The sequence below is a fragment of the Balaenoptera physalus genome, assembly GCF_965194825.1.
Source record: "Balaenoptera physalus genome assembly, chromosome: 17".
NCBI lineage: Eukaryota > Metazoa > Chordata > Mammalia > Artiodactyla > Balaenopteridae > Balaenoptera > Balaenoptera physalus.
The window spans coordinates 74,017,383-74,037,648 of NC_138895.1; the positions used below are offsets into that span (position 1 = coordinate 74,017,383).

The 20,266-nt window shown below is 37.6% G+C and overlaps 1 long non-coding RNA gene across 2 annotated transcripts in view; it reads right to left on the reverse strand.

Moving 5' to 3' along the window:
- Nucleotides 1–2,110: 2,110 nt before the first annotated feature.
- The window catches only part of LOC309647108, a 111,768-nt gene continuing 93,612 nt past the window's right edge, over nucleotides 2,111–20,266 (reverse strand). Inside the window, exon 7 of one of the 2 annotated variants that reach the window (XR_014255795.1) lies at nucleotides 2,111–9,572. This is a non-coding gene — a long non-coding RNA (uncharacterized lncRNA). The remainder of the gene's footprint in view (nucleotides 9,573–20,266) is intronic. The other variant, XR_014255796.1, reaches the window with a different exon arrangement.

Genomic DNA, 20,266 nt, shown 5'->3' on the forward strand with positions numbered 1-20,266 from the left:
CCATTTTTATGGATGAGGAAATGCCTAGATGCTGTCAGCTTTAGGCAGAGAGTAAGTTGCAGAACTGCGGTATGCATGTAGGTGTTCTGCAATACCTTTGATGCTCTCTCAAGCTCATACTTGCATTGTATATGTAAGTATACAAGGTTCAACATTTAACTGTTCAACATTTAACTCATTGTCTCTTAGTCTTGCCACTTTGATGGTAAATCTAGAGAGTGGAAACTCTCCATCTACCATTTTTCTTTCTTACATTTGTGTCTTCTCCATGAATCCCTTTCTCCATTCTTGTATGCTTGCTTTTCCTACAGCTTGAAGAGACTCTTCAAGCTCACCAAGGAACATTAAGTTCACCTTCATCTGTGCTCCTTACATGCCTTCTGTCTTATCACATTACTGCAATCACTCTTCCTCTTTTAGTTAGTCTCTAGCAGGTTCTGAACAAGTTGCATGCCACTAGTTGCATGCAATATGGCTTGTATGTCTGAAGAACTGAATTTTAATTTTATTAGAATTTCTTGATTGACTTACATTTAAAAATTAAAGCACTATAAAAATTTTTCCATTAAATACAACTTTACTATTTTGGTAAGAAGACATTCGCTTTATCAATAATTTAACTTCTGAATTTATTCTCTAAATATAAAATATAACTGGATTTCACAGACTAAGGGAAAAAATGCAAACTACCTCATTAATATTTTTATATTGATGGCATGGGGAAATGATCATACTTTTGGACATTAAGTTAAATATAATACATTATAAAAATTAATTTTGCCTGTTTCTTTTAGTTTCTAAAAAGATTTAGAAAATTTAGAATAACATATATGACTTGCAGTGTATTTCTATTTAACCATGTTGCTATCAGCACTTCAAGATAAGGATGATACTCTGTTTATCTTTGTACTCCCAGACGCTAGCATGGTGCCAGGTGCATAGTAAGTCCTCAGAGTAAGTGGTATGAATGAATGAGTCAATGTAAGAATGACTTTTCCTCATCTTTTAATAATTTGCACACTGCCTTACATGTTGGAAGCAGTCAATAAACATTAGGTTTTTTAGTTGACTCATTGATCATAGGTTTAGATAAGAACATTTTATCCAAAAGAATGTGTCACTTTTATCTCTTTCCTCTGGACACCATTTGTGACTTTCAGGTCTTTTTTGGAGGGAACATAAACACAAACTTAGAAAAAAAAAGAAAAAGAAAACAAACCCATGAGTTGCTACAGTAAATGATCAGAATTTTCTTTGCTTTTATTATTAGAGCACATTATGAGCCCTTAAGAAACAATATCTGTTCCCTTTATCTGATTCAAACATGTACAATTTTCCCCAATTTTTACGTAACTGACAATTAGGCTGCCTCTTACAAATGAGGAATATATTTAATGTGGCAACAGTGGTCATTTCCTTCTTTTTTTATCAACAAATAGTTTTTATTAAATCAAAGTGGTTTCTTATAATCAGTTACATCTTAGAATCATGGAAATAGGGTAAGGTCCATGAGATTCAAGACCAGTATATTTGCATAAACAGAATATTTGGGGGATAGTGCATTTTTCAAATGAGGTATTCTTTCAGAGTTCCTCCAGGATTTTTGTATGATGAGCATGAATATAAAAAACCAGATTAGTGAAATCCAAAGCAGATCAAGAGAAAGTAAAATGAAGTTTCAAGGAGAGATGGGTGGGCTTTGTTGGGGGAGGCATCTAAGAAGAAATGATTCAGTTGCCTAGAAATTCTTTCAGTTTATTTTCAGTGGATAAAATCCAAACTGGAGTTAACCCCTTCCTGATTTGATTCTTGCCTCTTCCTTCAACTTCCTCTCCGCCGTACTCCCCACCTCAGACTCTACGTGTGAACATCTTATTACTGATATTCTTCAAATACATTTGATGACTTCAACTGTTGTGTCTTTGACCATTTTTTCCCTTTCCCAAAGGCTCTTCTTTTGATTGAGCAGGTAGGAAATCCTTACTCTTGTTTGAGATGAGTTCAAGCTCTACTTTCTTTATGAGGTTCTCTGAGCTCCCAGATCAGGTCCGTCTTGAACATAATTCTGTTATAGAGCATCAGCAAGTCATTTTTCCACATCTGTCTGACAAAACATTTTTTTTTTTGAGTTTCTTAAACATAGAAATCTTGCCTTATTCAATTTGATGGCTCTAGAGAAATTGTTCCCATACCTGGCTTTACAATAGAATCACCAGGAGAGCATAAAACAACATATAGATAAACAAAAACTATGCCTGAGACCCAATAAATCAGAATATCTAGGGAAAAGCCCAGGAATCAGTATTTTGGAGTTCCTTAGGTGATTCCAATATGCAGTTGGCTTGAGAAGTATTGGTCTGTAGCACAGTACATAGCAGGAGTTCATGTACATTCACTGATTTAAATTGAAGATTAAAGGGAACTCTAGTAAGTTACAGTAGTAACTCAGAATAAAGCAAGCAATCTCAACATTACAACAAAAATATTTTTCATATATACTGACACAAAAACTAAAACTAAAACAAAAAACTTGGCGCAAGAATTATAAATATACTTGCTCTACATTTTAAGAACGGAGATCATCCATTCTTGCAACACCTTCCAAGTACACAATACAGAGTTATTAACTACAGTCATCATGCTGTACATTAAATCCCTATGACTCACTTATTTTATAACCAGAAGATTGTACCTTTTGACCTCCTTCACCCATTTTGCCCACCCCTTAACCCTTATCTCTGGCAACCACCAAAAAACCCCACTTTTTTTTGTAACTATGTATGGTGATGGAGGATGTAAACTAGATTTATTGTGGCAATCATTTCACAACATATACAAATATCAAATCATTATGTTGCATATATAAAACTAATGTAATATTATGTCAATTATACCTCAATAAAAGAAGAGGACTGAGATCATGGAACTAAGAATATTTTGCTCTCCTGTGAAATAAAGGGCGTGAACTATTTGGTCTCTAACATCCTTTCCAGGTCTAAGCCAATAATAATACCAGAGTCATAAAACTTCTGAGTGGAAAGGCTCTTAATGACCCCCCCAAGTCTCTTGCTTTACAGATGACTGAATCATTTCCTGTATGTAATATTCATGGTCTTTAAAGCACTTTCATGAAAATTATCTCAGAAAAATCCATTAGACACATTTGATTATCCCCATTTAGCAGATAAGAAAAGTGAAGCTTGCAGCTATTATGTGATGAACCCACAATATACACAGGATTATCTCCTGTCTTCCATGTCATTTGTATTTTCTAGGTGAAAAGGAAGAGAAAGCCAAGGAATCTCTTGTGAGCTTTTAATAACTGAAGTGTGATAGCATTCATTTTCTATTTCTACTGTGCATAGAGTCAAAGAAGTGGATGTGATTCATTATCAGCATGTATTTGTAACTTCCATTCTCCTATTCTGCACTGTGTTTTCCTTCCTCGTCCACATCCTTTTCCGAACTCCATTCATATCACCAAGGTCTAGTCATGACTCTCTTATTTCCTTATTCTTACCCCTTATCAAAACTCTCTTATCAGTAGCTGCATCTGTAGAGTGCTTTGCAGGTTACACATGTGCTTATTCGCCTATGCTGCACCTCAGGAAACTGCACTGCAGCTTTTGTGATAGGCATTTATTAGTATTAGCACAATTTTACACACTAGGAAGCCAAAGTCTAAGGAAGTGAATTAACTTAAACGCAAACAGTTAGATTCGTGTCAAGCTGGGGCTTCAACTCACGTCTCTGGTCAGACTTTTGAAAACTTATCTTCTTTCCATATTCTATACTGCCATGTGAGCATGACCAGGACTACCTGATGAGATACATGCCTGGCAGAAAGGAGATTTTTGCTCAGATACAATTAGTGGAGCTAGATAATAGATCTCAGAAGATTTATAAGATTATATGGGGCATTTACACATGCAGGTAACCAGAATTATCATTTGGTCTACATACTGGATTAACATTTATAGATATTCGCTCCGCTTCCCTTGTGGAAGGAAGGCACTGCTTGCCCCACTGATACTGAGCTTATCTGATTTGCTTTGGCAGTTAGAATATTAGTGGATTCTGTACATGCCACATTCAAGTTTTAAATATGACTGTGTAGCTTTGTTTAACTTTATGCCTTCTGCTGCTAGCATGGCATGTACCAGATGTGGGCTGTTCCCTCAATCACAACCCCAAAGGGAGAAGACACATGCAGCATAGGCAAGCAGAGTTGGAACAGTTACTAACAAGTAATCTGATTTTAAAAACAAACAAACAAACTGCTTGTGTTTTAAGCTGAGATTTGCTGTTAAGCAGCAAAACTGACTTATACAATCAACTTCTCATAAACCAAGAGATCTTCAAACTATATTATGCATGTGAAACATAAGATATTTTTAAACAAAAGCTTGGTATATGATTTTAGGAAAGTCACATAATCATTTGGCACTCTCAGCTTGGAAATGTTAACCTATCCAGTCATGGGCAAGAGTTATGAACAAAATGTAAAGATTGGAATGTATCTTCTAGTTATTAACAAGGTTGATTAATACTCCTTGGCTGCAAAGTTAAGCATTGTGAAATGTGAAGCCTTCATAGGAATGATAAATTTGAAAACATTACTATTATGACCAGAACATTTTGAGGCCAAACTTAGTAGAAGATTAAAATTTCCTTTTACATCATTCTAAATTTTAAAACTATATCATTACACAGTATTATTGAAATGCTTTTCCTGAAGAGGCAGTTAAGCAGATCAAGAGACTCTATTAACAGATAAACCCCAAAGCAAATACGATGAAATGTAGTTACAGGGAATAAAAGATCCGAAGTTTCTCAGAGACTCTCAGAACTCAAGGAAGTTTCTAAATATGATTTATGCCACCAAAAAGTGATTGGTACTTACCACTCCCTGTACTGGATAGAGATAGCACATCCAGACAAAATAACTGTTTCTTGAATGATCTACTTGCAAGTCAGAAAGTTAGAATTTATCCAATTGAAAACTATATTTTTAAATACTTTCTTTATACATAAAGTGAACTGCTAAGATAGTATTAATTCCAGGGTTACCTCGTTAAGAAAAAGAGTAATTGAAAAAAGTTGGAGGCCACACACTTTCTTCCTATGGTCAAAATACATTGTGATTTTCTTGTTTTGTTTCTAACACACCAGTGAAGTATATAAGCATTAAGTTAGAGGGTAATAGGATTAAGAAAAACTTTGGAATTCAGAAGAAGAAACTAATTTAGAATCACCTTTTGATAGGCCTTCTAACTTAAATCTAGGCGGAATATATCACTGGTGTGACCCATTTGCCCAATTTGCTCTGTTCCTTTATTTCAGTAGATAATGAACAAAAGAAACTATATGTATATCAGGTCTTCCAGCCACTCATCTTAAATGATGAAAAGAGAAATGAATAGATAAATTACTGATCAGATAAATGACTAATAAACTGGCATATCACATTTGTGTTCATTGTGGGTGTATACCTGTCTATATCTATATGTATGTATGTATGTGTGTGTGTGTGTGTATATATATATACACACACACACACACACACATATATATACATACACTTAAAGGTATATTACAAAAACAATGTGTGTTAATTGCACTAATGTCAATCTAATCTATGCCTCAATTTATGTAATTGTTATATTTCTGAAACATTGAGCTTAAATCATTTTCACACATCAGTTTTAAATGTAAAACTCTGAAGTCACAATATAAATGATCATAGAATCACAGGATATCAAAATTTAGAAGAGACCACAAGTTTCCCCTAATTTAGCTCCTTTCTTTTAAATTTTTTTTAATTTTTAATTTTTAATTTATTTTTTTAACATCTTCATTGGAGTATAATTGCTTTACAATGGTATGTTAGTTTCTGCTTTATAACAAAGTGAATCAGCTATACATATACATATATCCCCATATCTCCTCCCTCTTGCCTCTCCCTCCCACCCTCCCTATCCCACCCCTCTAGGTGGTCACAAAGCCTGTTAGCTCCTTTCTTAAGGAACTTTTGTAATTTATCCTTGGGAAACAGCTCTTTGTTCCTTATCTAAATCTGTTTATCCCCTTTGAAGGCAGCCTTTTCATTGTAGAATATTAGAAAAAAATTTCTCATATTGAAACAAATCAATCTCTTTGTAATCCCCACCCAGTAGTTGTGGTTCTCTATTCAGAAGTTACACAACTTTTTTCTCCATACAATGGACACTATTATGTCTCTCTTTAATTCTTTGCTCCAAGATAAATTTCTCTATTTTCTTTGACTACTCCTCAAATCTTATTTATCATGTGAATATTTTTTAAAAGAAATTATTTTTGTAAAGTAAATAACCATCTTAAAACATGCTTTGTAAGTTTACTTTGGTAAGACTAAGCTTCTCTATAAAGCCAAATAATTACAAGCTTGCAATTAATTCAATGTATTCTCTTCACGATAAGATATGAAATTTGCAAGTCTTTACAAGACTATGTCTTATTCTTAAATTCTCCTTTTTTTTGAATTTCTAATCCAAATTTTATTTTTTAATTTTTGTTAATTTTTATTGGAAAATTCTCCTTAATTTTTAACTGTAGATGATGTTATTCTTCTTGGAACTGTGCACTATTAGGGCACCTGTTATATACCTTTATCAGAGTTTGGGGCAGTGAATATAAACCACCATAAGTATTTTCAAGAAGAAAGATATTTGCAATTTTCACTGCAAAGTAAAGGAGCTGTTACAGTGGACAATTACTGGACTGAATGTCAATATTATGACATAGTATGAGTGTGTTTCGTGTTTGGTAATTGCAATCGTTGTTGCTTTTGTTGTGGTCATCCGTTTACAATGCTTGGTGTCAGTTTATTTATCGCTTGTAAAAATAAAATACAGTGTGTGTGTGTGAAAAAAACAAAAACAAAAACAGAAAAAAAGAAGAAAGAGATTTGAAAAAAAATAATTGCTTGTAAATTTTTTGGAGGAATCTGAGGAACATGTTGAACAGTGAAGAACCAACCTGCTAGGATAGATATTCCTCTAAAGAGGAAGAAGGTGCAATAGGAGCCACTGCAACTGAGTTCAAGAACAAATTGCCATGCTCTGATTCAATGACCAGGAAGCCAGAATCAGGAAGCAGATACCAGCATGTGGACACTGGAGCTCAGAATCCTTCCCCACCACAACTGCTTCCCAATACTGTGAAGCTAGGAAATGGGCACTGATTCCTTCACAACTTTGCTTGTCAGAGGGAAATTTTCCAAAGCTGCAGGAAGATGCCCTTGGCTGTGATTTTGCCTCCCAAAAGTTGCATGCGTGCACTGAATAAGTGGGACATAACTTACATCCTGATCCTGAGCTCCAAGAGCTTCTGGAAAAGGTGGTTTCTAACCTTCTGTGCTCAGCACTACAGGTGATACACCAGGAGATGGTGGAAATGGATGTGAAGCATCAGTTGGCCACATCCTGAGCAATACTTAAGCCTTTGGTCTTGATGAAAAACATGAAATTAACCTTTACTGAATATCAAACATGTTTGAGGCATTATATTAGCCATTTAACACACACAAGTTTATTCAATCTTTAAAATCCTGTTGTTAGGTATTATCTTCATTTTGTAGAACAGAAAACAGGGACAAAGAGGCTAAGAAATTTGTTCAAATCCACCTGGCTACTAAATGTAATAGATTGGTTCCTTCTGCCTTCAAGTTCAGGAGTATTTGTCTTCTGCTATGCTTTTTCTTTTGAGAAAGAACTTACTCAGAATACTATAAAGCATCCCTTTCCATCACTGGGTAGTTTTGATTGTTACAAAGTTCATTATACCGAGACTAAATCTCATTTGTCTATGCTACATTCCTTGGGATCAGATTCAGTGATTCCATTATACCTTTTACAGAGCAATGCTGTGTGGATGTGTGCTTTATCAATTTGATTGTTTCTTTTTACTTCTTTTTTTTGGATGTTCTTTCAGCCTATTTTGTGCTAGGATCACAATTAATGCTATAAATAAATGAGCCCCACCAAAGTTTCTAGCCCAAGTCCATGTTTATGAGCCAACATTTTATTATGAAGCGTGATTGCTCTTAAGTTACCCAAGCCAGGGGAAGCAAATGTATGAGGGAATTTGGGGAGACAGTGGGTATAAAACAAACCATTGATTTCTTTTGTAAGTTCTTCAGAGAAGATGTATCGTATCTATTAGGGGTTATAGCCCATCGCACTGTAAGCTTCTCCAGGAGGAAAAAAAGAACAGTGATTTGTTCCCTGGAGAGAAATATACCCTCCAATGACTGGTGGAATGAGCCACGTGGATTGCAAGCTTTTTCCCCCTGCAATTACAGTGCAACAAATGCTCTAAACTAATAAGCAGACAAATGACTATTGCAATCTGCTTCAGCAGCCCACATTTCAGAGGGAATATTTAAAGCCCTGGGTCTTTTCTAGGCAAATTTCCTTGACTTGAGTCCTAAGCATGAAGCTATTAACAGTCCACTCAGATAAATAAGATCCTGATGTGATGATAATGCCATCACCACGATATATGTATCTTTCATTTTTCTAGACCATTTTGGGAAATGAGGCTAGAGAGCAGTTACATTATTGCTTACGTGCAATAGGCTAGCATAAGTTCTTCACGTGCTTGTCACCAAAAAAAAATGTACTGTTTCAGTCTTTTGCACTGGAAAATGTTATTCCTCTTAAATTGGGGGTGGGGGGGGGAAACCAACAGAGACTAAAAGAGCTCTTGATTTTGTAGAGGAAAGTTTCCCAACCCAATCTGTTCTTTAGGTTTACAATCCTTTTAAATTCTCCTCTACAGATCAAAAGAAGTATATAGGTATATAATATAACTCAATGAAATTAAAAATAAGGGTAACTGAAATATGTGCTGCCTCGTGCTGAGATAGCCATGCTTGCAAGCAGAAGCCAAAGTTCAATGGAGTCCATGCTTATGCCCAAAGGGAGACGTGGGTGGATCTACATGGGTTCAAATTTCAGTGAGGATTTCCATTATCCCAGAATCTTTAGGATTTTTCTTGGGTGAGAAGAAAAATTTATTTTAGGAGTGTGAGAGTGTGTGTGTGTGTGTATGTGTACATACGAAGTGAAAGAACAGTGTTCACGGAATCGAGCTTCAGTAGAAGGTGAAAGTGGTAAGTAATACCTCTGGGAGAAGGCAGCTCAAGGGACCCTAAACATGATCGAATGTACCTCTGTGATAAATGAATTTGGATAATAGGAAAGTCAAGGAAGAGACTTCCACATCCTGTGAGCCAGGGGACTTCCACACCCCCACCTCTGCTGTCTAACATCTGAGAAGAGCACTTAACATTGGCCAGATTCTCCCTCGGTCTTTGGATGATACTGAAATATTCTGTCTCTATTACTCTAGCCACCAGAGCCCACTTTCGTGGACTGGAAGAGAGGCATGCAAGCTGTGTTGGATCCCTAACTGAGGGTTTTCAAACACAGTTTGACATCCACTTTTGTTCCGTGAAGCATGCCTCTGCATGTGTATTTTCTATTACATATGTGGGCTGAGCAGCTGCAGTTGAGGTAGGAGAGACTCTTCTAGGGAAAAAGAAAGGGGTGAATCATTAAGGACTTTTCAGAAGTGAGCTACATAAACATACTCTAGTCAACTTAAGCAAAAAGGGAGATTTGTTGAGAAGATGGGGTGGCTTGCTGAAATTAACAAAAACAAAATCAAATTGCAGAATCAAAAGGGGAAGGCACCAGGATCAGTCCAGGAATCTAGTGGGAAGGATCTAATGGATGGTCTCTTCAGGGTGCATTGATGAGATGAATCTACAGTGGGGGATCCGTGCTTATGCCATTCCATTTAAGCTAGTGGGAAGCAGCCGCATAGCACAGGGAGATCAGCTTGGTGCTTTATGACCACCTAGAGGGGTGGGATAGGGAGGGTGGGAGGGAGAGGCAAGAGGGAGGGGATATGGGGATATATGTATATGTATAGCTGATTCACTTTGTTATACAGCAGAAACTAACACGCCATTGTAAAGCAATTATACTCCAATAAAGATGTTAAAAATAAAAATTAAAAAAGGAAGAAAGTATTTAACCTGCCTACTTGGGGCCCTAACTCACCATTTTTCTGGAAGAAGTCAGGGCAATTGAATTGAAAGTCTCTCCATAATAATACGGCATAAGGTAATCCTCCAATCTATACACAGTGCTTTTAACAAGAAAAAAAATGGTTGGGGGGAATCATGCTGGGCAGGAAGAGACAACCCATCATAACCATGAAAGAGGTGGAAGATATTGTTCTTAGTAAAAATAATGAAGAGAGAGAATGAAAACAATAACATAAAAACAAAAGGACAAGACAAGCATATAAAGAGAAGCCTGAGTAAGCAAAAAGGAATATGGAAAAGAGATGGGAGAAGAGAATAGAAGAAAGGAGAAATGGTTGAAAAGAGAAGCATTTACTCTAATCCTTCATCAATGCTTAGCATCAATATAATGAATTTCTTTTTAACTGAAGAAACTGAGGCTTATTGAGCATGAGTAACTTGCTAGTGGGCACACAGAGGATATTTGAAACCAGCAGTTTTTCTATTGCAGAATTTTCTTCTTGCAATCATCCTTTTGTTCACAAATCCTAAAAGAGATCTTCTCCAGGCCCCCAAATGTTTTGATGATCTGAGTTAGCAACGTTTCATAGCTACTGTGTATTAACTGGAAGCCAGCCCACCCTGGTCAAAAACCAACTCAATTCAATTCTGTATTAAGGGACAAGCATGTTGGTGAATTCCAGAGGCAGGGAATTAAGATGTCAAACTGGGAAGAGCTAGGGAGAATCAATGCAGTAGAACTGTAAGACTGGTTTCTTTGGGTGGCAGCCAGCAGAAACTGGCCTTAGCTAACTTAGGTAAATTTACAGGGGGCTGTCTATCAGAGGTTAACTCATATGCATGCCATAGGTAAAGGATATGCATTGCTGGTTTGGAAACATGAACAAAACTGGACATGCTTTATGTGTATATGGCAGAATGCTAGAAGATGTCATTAGACATTGGATGAAATAATTAGAAACACTAAGATTTCAACACCCTCAAACACATGGGCCAGATATAACAAGGAAGCATGGAGTAGGGTCATCTGTCAAGTCCTACAGTGAGATCTCCCCATTGAGGGTTTTGGAGGAGTCCAAGTTCCATATGCTCCAATAGAGTAGTGTTGCTACCATAAAACTAATGCAAACTTGACACTCAATTAACGCAGAGGGAACACTGATTTATTCCATACTGTTTATATCACACTTGCAGGAGTCCTGTTCATTAGCCACAGATTAGCCCTAGAATATTTTAAGCAATACCACCCTATCAAATGTCACAGCAATTCGTCTCTTTAAAGCATAATTTCCGACCAAGTACCTAGAATGTGATTTGTTCCCCATTAGGAAGAGCAGCCCCAAAGAACCTACTGTAAGTGTAAATTCAATGCTGAGGAATTCTAATTTGCTGTATTTTTTCAGAGGCTGCAGTTGGTCTAATAAGTGCCTAAGATGACTGAATGCAGTTCTCCCTGTGAAGAGCCAGCCCTACTTCCTGCCAGGGTTGAGGGATAGCCCGAGTCATTTAGAATGAGAAGGGAATCAGAGAAAGCATGTCATCAAACTCCATCTTTTTGGAGGACATAGAGGATCAAGGAGGAGAAGTTGTTTCCTGACCACTGTTGAAACAGAGGCTAGACTTTTGGTGTAACTAGAAATCCAATGCTCTTTTCATTACTTGGCTCTTTCAGCAACCTCCTCTCTGCTGAATGTACAGCCAGCTCCCTGGTTACTGCTTTCTCTGAATACCGCCCAACATACACATGTGAGTGGCTTCACAGATTAACCAAACAGAAGACAACACACCAGATTTCTTGGTTACATTATAGGAATTCCTCTTGTCCTATTTAGCATAAACAGGACAAAGTATAGTATAGTGTAGCAGAAAGGCACTTTCTCTATTTGATCAGACCTTACTAAATGCAGAGTTTTCTATAGGTGCCCAGGTCTCCAAATTAATTTGATTACATCTGCTAGAATATAGGGAGTTCATCTAATGAAAAGCAGGCAGGGAAACTAATGGAAATCAGGAAGCCATTTTGAAAGAAACGAATTGGTTTTGTTTCCTTTGGATTTGGATTTCAGTAGCGGTAGTGTTTGGAAAGCCACCTTGATCTCTCTAAGGCTGCTTCCTGCTGTACAGCAGTAACTGTTGCCAGCTCTCATTGCCACCCCTCCCCCATTCACCTGCCTGGATCTCTCTCAATATTCAACACTTCTATGAACTGTTAATACTCCAGGGAAGTCTCATGACCCTCTTTGAGCAGCACAGTACTTTAGTTCAGAATCTCCTATTTTCCCTCAATGTATTTACCTCAGTTTGATTTTTACATGATAGTTGTATTTGTTTTTTTTTCTAATTGAAGTACAGTTAATTTACAATGTTGTGTTAGTTTCAGATGTACAAAGTGATTCAGTTATACATATATATATATATAATTTTTCAGATTCTTTTCCATTATAGGTTGTTACAAGATGCCAAATATAGTTTCTTGTGCTATATAGTAGGTCCTTGTTGTTTATCTATTTTATATATAGTAGTATGTATCTGTTAATCCCAAACTCCTAATTTATCCTTTCCGCCTAATTCCCCTTTGGTAACAGTAAGTTTGTTTTCTATGTCTGTGAATCTGTTTCTGTTTTGTAAATAAGTTCATTTGTATTATATTTTAGATTCCTTGTATAAGTGATATCATATAATATTTGTCTTTGACTTACTTCACTTAGTATGATAACCCCTAGATTCATCCATGTTGCTGTAAATGGCAATACTCCATTCTTTTTTATGGCTGAGTAATATTCCACTGTGTGTGCATGTGTGTGTGTATATATATATATATATATATATATATATATATGTATATATATATCACATCTTTCTAAACCAATAATCTGTTGATGGACACTTAGGTTGTTTCCATGTCTTGACTATTGTAAATAGTGCTGCTATGAACGTCGGGGTGCATGTATCTTTTCAAATTAGAGTTTTCGTCTTTTGTGGATATATGCCTAGGAGTGGGATTGCTGGTCCATATGGTAAATCTATTTTTAGTTTTTTAAGGAACCTCCATACTGTTTTCCACAGTGGCTGCACCAATTTAGATATAGCTATATTTGGTAATTAATTTTTCTTACCTGACCCCCTGAGATTATAGGACTGGGGAACAAAAGGATTGCATTTCTTTCTCTTGGATAGCACTATTCTTCATCACCTAGCCCAATTCCAGGTACAGTACTAATTACCCATAATTCTGTGGACTGAGCGAATGAAAAATTGAATAAATTAATATGTATGCTTAGACACTTTTTCTTTTAAGCAATAGAAAATTGTCTCAGAAAATTCATTGCTTTCATTTGTTTTAATTTTAAAAAGAAATTAATTCATTTTGTTTATACCATGAAGGGGTGAGTAAAATCATTGTAGATAAATAAATAGACTCAGTCATGAAATTTTTAGAGAGCTGTACATTTTAAAATAATTTTTATTCTATGTATCTATCCTTAGAGGTCACATTTGTATATGAGGGATAATAAAAAGTGGTATTTCAGGAAGATTCATCTATTCTGTCAGTCATTCAACACTTATTTTGTTCCTAATGGTGTCAGGCCTGATATTGGGTGCTAAGAACACCGAAATAAAAAGACATGCTTTCTGTCCTTGGGAGCTGACAGTTTGCTCTTGCCGTAGATAAGTAAGTCAATAATGATGGCAGCCATTGATGAAGATACTGTAGAGGTATATGCTGCAGTATGGGAGGGCAGAGGAAAAGTGTGGAGGAGTGGCTCCCAATTCATTCCAGAAAAATAAGTGAAATGTCAGAAATTTTCGGGAACAGATGATTCTTAAAAGGAGTCTTGAAAGGCAAAGGAAAGTTGTTCAGGAAATTGAGGAGAAAAGCGGGTTCTAGGCACAATGAAGGGTATGGCAGGCAGAGAAAACTTGGGGAATTGTGAGATCTCTAAGTTTGTTGGAATGGACTGCTTCCAAGGAAGTATGTGATGTGGAGAGAAAAGAGAGTGGAAAGAGAAGCAGATCAGACAGGGATCTGTATGCCAAGATGACTATATTTAATGCATATATTCCTGTGGGTCTGGCTCTGACTCGCCTCCATTAATTTTTCCCAGCATGCAGTACAGAAGATAGCATCACCCTTTGTAGACATGAGGGTCTGGGGGGCAGTGAACAGTCACAGCAAAACTGGTCATAATGACTAGTAACATTTATTGAGCACCTACAATGTGGGCATTATCTCATCTAATTCTCACAGCAGTTGCAAGGTGATTACCATTTATCCTATTTGACCAAAACAGAAACTAAGACTCTGATGCAAGAGTCTCAAGATCACACAGTGAGTTAGGGGCAAGGCCAGGATTAAATCCTAGGTCTATGATGATTCCAAAGCTTATGCTCATTTTGTTGTTCCCCAATGGTGATGACTCAGTGTTACACTAGGGATGGTTCTGATTACTCTGGTCTAAATCTGAGTACATATTTGCTTCATTTGATCATCCTACACAGAAGTTTCTTTCCAACACAAAAGAGAAGTGCCATTTGAAAACACCCAGAAATAGTTGCTTTGTTGAGAATTAAGTTATTGGATTATCCTAATAAAAGTTTTAAAAAAAAGATGTTCAGATTTTTCTCTTTCAAAACTGGGATCAAACAGTATAAATAATTCATGGAAGATGGAAGATGTAGTGTCCAGCTAATCTAATATCTGCCAAGTTGACCCTCTCTCTAAGCTGATTCACTTACTCATGTTAATTAAATTTGGCATATATAGCAAAGGCCAAGAATAAGGCTTGTAGCATTCAGAGCTAAGGAAAGACTCGATAACTCCTATGAAAGAAGGTTCGCTGACAGGGCAAACAAACCCATTGAACTTTACTTAGATTGCCTAGTTGTCACTTTTGATCTTATTTTCATTTATGACCTTGTGTGCAAACTCAGCAAAGCAATGTGGAATACAATGTACTAACATATTTATTCAATCTTCTTGAGCAAGGCTTACGTCATGGCTGGTGAAGTTCACTAAATTAACTGTCTCAAGCTATGGAAATATTCAATCATTAATTCTTGTTTTATTTATTTTTATTTTATTTTTAATTTTATATCCTCATTTATTGCTCCTGAACTCTGAATGCCATGAAACCTAATGGGGTTGGATTTAGCAAACCTGAGCAAAGCTTTTCTCTTGTTTTTTATTCATTAACATATTAAAAATACATCATGGCTGCTCTCCACTCCAGAATTGACTGCTTAATACCCAAAGGTAACACTAAATTTGTACTTTGTGTCCATCTCAGAGCTGGAGAGCATCAAAATCAAATCAGCTGGGGAGGTATTTGCAGTGGACCTTGTGACATATGTGAGACAATGATGAGGGGAAAACGCAGAAAAAGACAGGCCACTTTTCCTCAAGGGGTTCTCAGGTATAACTAGCCTTACATGAGCTAGTAATCATTTACCAAAAGCTTATTGTGTGTCAAACACTATACTAAATTCTTTATATTCAGAGTCAGTATAGAGATTTCTTTGAGTTTGGCAAGAGACCAACCCATAATTCTTCTTCATCTTAGGTGGGTGATTTGAAGCACGTTTCTTAACCTCCTTGGACATTTTATCATCTAAGAGGGGATTTTAATCACGCATACTTCATAGAGCTTACTTCATGAGCTAAAGCTTCTGAAGTACTGGCCACAGCATCTAGCACATAGTAAAATCTTTATAACTCAGTACTTATTGCTGCTGCAATTCAGCCTCTAATTAAGACTGTGACGTGTCATTGGTCAAGGGGTCAGAAGACAGGAGTCCTGGAAGTCCTCTTCTGCACTCAGAAACTCTGTGACCTTAAAAGTTCATATAGCAGTGGTCCTGACTGTTTCAGAACCCAAATTCTGAGCTGACCAGTGAGTCTGGGTGACACATTCTGTTCCCTTGATGTGTCCACCAGCATCCACTGATTTGCATGTGATCTGAAGAGCCTTGAGAGGTAAGGAATGAGGAATAATGACTTGAGCTACTTTCATCTTTGGGGGTTCCAACCATTACCAATGTGTCTGCCTACCTCAACATCATGACTAAAAGGGCGAGGAAGGCAGATCAGAAAAGAAAAGGAGACTGATAGATCTTTACTGATAAATCAACAAGACCTGAGGATTGTGGAGGAGCAAAGGGGAGGTGTGACATAGGGAATAGCGTAAGAGCTCGCCCTTGAAGATGGATTGCCCCAGCTACTCTAGTGGTGTTTGGAAATACTGGTTAAAGAACAGGGTGTGATAGTTCATTTTATGTGTCGATTTGACTGGGTCATGTACCTGGAGTAAATATTATTTCCGGGGGTGTTTCCAGGTGAGATTAGCACTGGAATCAGTGGACCCAGTAAATGACCCTCCCTACTGTGAGCAGGAATCATCCAATCTACTGAAGGCTTGAATAAAACAGAAGACCGAAGAAGGAGAAATTTGCCACCTTTTCTGTAACACACTTGAGCTGAAATATCTCATCTCATTTTCTCCTGCCCTCAGACTGGGATTTACACCACTGGCTTCCTTTGTTCTCACCCCTTTGAACCTGGGCTGAATTACACCACTGGTGTTTCTGGGCCTCCCACTTGCAGATGACACATTTTTGAAATTCTCAGCCTCTATAATCTTGTGAGCCAATTTTTCATCATAAATAAGTAAATGAACAAATGAATAAATTTATTTATGTATTTATTTAATCTCTTGGTTCTGTTTCTCTGGAGAACCCCAATACACAAGGTATGCTGCTAAATGCAATAATACTTGGGTAACACATATACTATGAACAGAGAGTGGGAATGTGTCCCTTCACACTTTGCAAGATGGTTAATTGGGTAATGAGAGGTAAAGAGGCCAACGCCAGACAATCTGCTCGGATGGGAACCCCTGCAGACCCTCTGATGCTATCAACAACAGAGTGGGCTCTCCAGGGCAGGAGAAAGCAGAGACGCTGCATCAAGGATCTGAGAAGTGAAGTTGATGTTGAGTCTTAGAGTCTGGCAGAGAGTGGTAGCCCACAACTCACATTCTGGTGCTGGAACTATCCACACCTGGTTGGAAGAAAAGTGCCAACTTTGTACCACTCTGAAAAACAAATTATTTAGCTTACGATAATATAAAGTATGATTTTTTTTGAGCAAGTGCCATGTGGCAAATATCATGTCAGACACTCTGTATAAAGCATTTCTAACTCTCAGAACTAACAACTCAGGTATTGCCAACCCGTTTTAAAGGTGAAGAAACCAAAACGTAAGGAAAACTCTCTGTCCATCAAACAGATAAGATTCTAATACAGATTCACCCACATCCCAAGTTCTCATCCTTTCTGCTATAATATGGCAGCTGGCAGAAGATGGTAATGGGCTGCTTGGGAAAACACCCAGGCATCACAGACATCTCCTGGCTGCCATAGTTACCCCATGATCCAATTCCATGGTCCTGAGGTGTTACTGCTATATGCCTCCAAGGGAGGAAAACCATTTGAGTTCATGAGACTATTTGATGTTGGAGAGTCTGCTTGCTTTGGCCTATAATACTGGAAATGAAACAGTGGTTTGGATAAAAGATGACCATGATTTCTTGTTTGAATAGGAGGGAGGATGTGACTTATAGGCAAGATTCCCAACTAAATCAACCAACCGGACAGCAAGCTCCTCGTGTTAATTATGACTAAAAGGGAGTCCTATTCACCTGATACAGATTTAGAGATATATGAATTAGAGGCTGGCTGGTTGCATTCAAAAGTAATTAATGAATGAGAAAAAAATGGGCTATTTGTCTCAGTCTAGTATAGCATCCCTGCCGTTGCAAGATGATATTGTGATTAGACTCAGCCCAGAAATATATATCCTCTGACTCCTAGTTCAGCAAAATCAAGAAGGCTAAGAAGTGGTAGAGCTGGAACTAGAATTTCAAACCCTGTACCTATTCAACAAGGTTGCTATATGGCATTAACAGTAGTAATATAATGACAAAAACAACAGTAACAATAGCTAGAAGGAAGAGAAGAGGGAAGGAGAACAAGAAAGAAGAGGAGGAGGGAAGTGAGGAAAAGAAACCAATTATGACAACTGTTTAATGAGCACTTCCTACACACGCTGGACTAAGCTGTTTATGTATATGATCCCATTTAATCCTCACAAGAGTGCTGCCAGGTAGTGATTTTAATCCCTATTCAGTAGATGAGGAATCCGTCTCTGGGAGTTCATGCGATTTTTCCAGTCACCCAGCAAGTGAGGGGCAGGGTCAGGATTTGAAACTTTCAACTGGGATGAGCTAAACCCCAGATTTTAATGCTAAACTCTTCAAAGTATTGCTCTGAAAGATCATAGACCCTGCTGTCAGTGAGGGTATAATCTGGTGGAGAAAGTTTCTCACTCATACATTCTACAAGTGTGCCTCTGCAAAATTTCTTTTGCTTCTCAGGGCTAGTTTTTCACCTGTAAGATGGAGATAATAATACATGATCTGTCCATCACATGGGATTTTTGGTAACATCAACTATGTTTCACAAAGGTAAGACTACTTCACTATTACTTTAGAAATATAAGTAGTATTACTCTTGGTATTCCTATGTCTATAGATCTCCTGCTGAATCAAGACTGGAGTTCTGTAGTACTGTAAAAATATTTCCTTCTTATTTTCCTGTTCTCAGGGAACTAGAACGCTACTGTCACACATGTCATAGCTTATGCAGTTGAGCAATGCAGCGCTGCCGCAGGATAAGTTTACTGTGGAAACACTGGCCTGCTGCTCACCCTCTGAAGAGGTTCATTCATACACCGACACGAGTGGGCAAGCATGCCTCTGGTTGCACTCCTACCCTCAGTCACAGCACGCTGCATTTATTTTTCTGAAAATATTTCCCATGAGCCCTGGGCCATAATAAGTGCCTAATAAATATACCAATGACCTCCCCTTCCCCTTGCCTTCCCCAAATGGGCAGCAACAGTGGGACACGGAGAGGGAGAGAGGGACACGAGAGATGTGAGGGAGGTAGAACTGATCAGACGTAGAGGAACATTTTGGCTTGTCCGTGTCATTAACCAACTAAAGGAACTGGAATTATCCAGCAAGCAGGGACTATGATAGTCTTACTCACCCCTTTATATTTAGTGGCTGGGTAGAGGCAAGGGGAGCATCCTTAATAAATACTTGCTGAACCCATGAATCAGAATAAGAATAGTTAACACTTAGAGAGTATGTTCAATGGGCAAGACACTGTGCTGAGCATTTGACAGGCAGTTTCTTATTGAATCCTTGCAACTGTTATTTTTCCCATTTTACAAGTCAAGAGATGTAAATTTAGAAAGGTCAGGATCTTTATGTCAAGATCAGATATCAGACAGGGATTTAAATCAAGGCTAACTCTGGTTGGGCTTTTAACTATTGTGCTATGCCACTTATCTAGTCCAACTCTGTGTAACTTTGCAGAACAAATGGAGGACTGAAAATGTGTCGTAACTCACCCGAGGCACTTCATGGTTTCCAATCATCCCTCTGTATAGGTGTTTTCTGGATTGCAGAAATACATGCCAAGAGAAGGGAGAAGGAAGAAAAACACTACTTCATAGGGAAATAGATAGGAAAACCTTTTCCTTGGAGTGAATGGGCGCATTGCTGAATTTCCTAAGTTATCGGAGTTCTTGGCAAACGGAACAAAAAAGTCTGCAAGGAGCCTTGGAGGAGAAGAAAGCAGATCCCAGAAGTTTCAAAGATGATTCATTACTTGTACAACCCAAAAGGGACGTCAGAAAGTACCCACAGGGATTAGTTTGTGGTAACATCGACTCCAAGACCACTGCGCTGACTCTGACGGAGATGTGTTTGCAGCAATTCAAGGCTATGGATGATTGAGTGCGGTAGAAGCTTGAAGAACACGGTCATATATGATGTATTCAGAAGTGGGAAAAAAGCCAAGAACAGCAAGTTTCTCTTGGTTATAATCCCCTTCTATGGTCCAGGAAGAATGACCATTTCCATATTATTTAGAAATAAAATGATCGCTGGAAGCAATATATCTAGGTGGGGTTTGTGAGATTATGTCTCAGACAGGACAAACTGTAAGTGTGGACAAAAGGACTTAAAAATAATGTAAAACTGTGGAGGTGGAAGTAGAGAGAAGAGAAAAGAATTGACTAAATTATCCAGTTTCCCATTTGCA